This window comes from Bombus impatiens, unplaced genomic scaffold (assembly GCF_000188095.3).
Source record: "Bombus impatiens unplaced genomic scaffold, BIMP_2.2 scf_0233, whole genome shotgun sequence".
NCBI classification, from domain to species: Eukaryota; Metazoa; Arthropoda; class Insecta; order Hymenoptera; family Apidae; genus Bombus; species Bombus impatiens.
The window spans coordinates 1,584,192-1,584,544 of record NT_176652.1 but is presented as its reverse complement, the minus strand read 5'-3'; positions in this window follow the sequence as shown (position 1 = coordinate 1,584,544).

Below are 353 nucleotides of genomic sequence, written 5' to 3'. Positions count from 1 at the left end.
GAATCTTTTAATCCTTGAGTAATTGAATCTTCGAATATTTGAATTTTGGAAACTAGGAATATTTGATTTTTTGAATCTTTGAATCTTTGAATCTTTGAATATTTGAATTTTTGAATCTTTGAATATTTGAATTTTTGAATCATTGAATCTTTGAATCTTTGAATCTTTGAATCTTTGAATATTTGAATATTTGAATATTTGAATATTTGAATATTTGAATCTTTGAATCTTTGAATATTTGAAATAGGAATATTTGAATTTTTGAATCTTTGAATCTCTGAATCTTTGAATCTTTGAACATTCGAACATTTAAATCTTTGTATCGTTGATTATTTGAAATTGGAATCTTTGGA